This window comes from Carlito syrichta, unplaced genomic scaffold, assembly GCF_000164805.1.
Source record: "Carlito syrichta isolate Samal-C Ts95f unplaced genomic scaffold, Tarsius_syrichta-2.0.1 Scaffold289188, whole genome shotgun sequence".
In the NCBI taxonomy this organism is placed as follows: domain Eukaryota; kingdom Metazoa; phylum Chordata; class Mammalia; order Primates; family Tarsiidae; genus Carlito; species Carlito syrichta.
This window is the reverse complement of record NW_007233284.1, coordinates 56825-57674: the sequence shown is the minus strand read 5'-3', so window position 1 is coordinate 57674 and position 850 is coordinate 56825.

Sequence of the window (850 nt, the reverse complement as noted above, 5' to 3'; positions counted from 1 at the left end):
GGCCCGCCCCGGCGGCCAGCGGGGGGGCGGGGCTTGCGGGATGGGCGGAGACCCGAAGGCCCGGTGGGGGCCTTTCAGGTCCGCCCCCACCTTTCAGTTCCGCCCCCACCTTCCGCCTTTCAGTTCCGCCCCCACCTTCCGTCGGCCGCGGCGGGGACCGGGTCCTGCCGGTGGAGGCGGCGCGGAAGGCGAGGACGACGGCTTTGGGGAAGCGGTGACCCAGGAGGCTGCCGATGCGATCTTTGCTCTTCCAGGGTGCCCTCCCGGGAGGGGACATCGGGGCCAGGATGGGGGCTTGAAAGGGACGAAGAGCCCTCCCCCGCCCGCCCCAGCGCGCTGGTCTCGAGCGCTGTCCCGGATGCAGGGCGAGCACCTGCGAGCCGGTTCCTGGAAACCACAGCGGTGAGAGCTGCGGGTGAGCAGCTCGGTTTTCCAGATGGGGAAACAGAGGCGGGTTCAGGCGCACTCGCCTGTTTGGGCTTTGCTCCAGCCACTTCCTTAGGCCCTTAGGGAGACCGAGGCACCTAATGGGGCGGGTCCGACTTGGCCAGCTTGACGTAGCAGGTGCTGACCCGGTGGGCCCGGCCCTGCCGAGTCAGCATCCCCAGCCGCCTGGCTTTGCAGGGTGGCTTCCGAGGCTTGCCAAATGTGACCAGCTTACTCAGCAGCCTCTTGCGTACTTAGCAGTGCAGGGGTGAAGTGCGGAGGGATAACCCTCAGCTCCCTTCTCACTTTCTCCAGCCTCAGTTTCCCCATCTATAAAATAGGAATAAGCCGGGCTCGGTGGCTCAGCCTGTCATCCCGCGCCTTTGGGAGGCTGAGGTGAGTGGATGGCCTGAGCCCGCGGGTT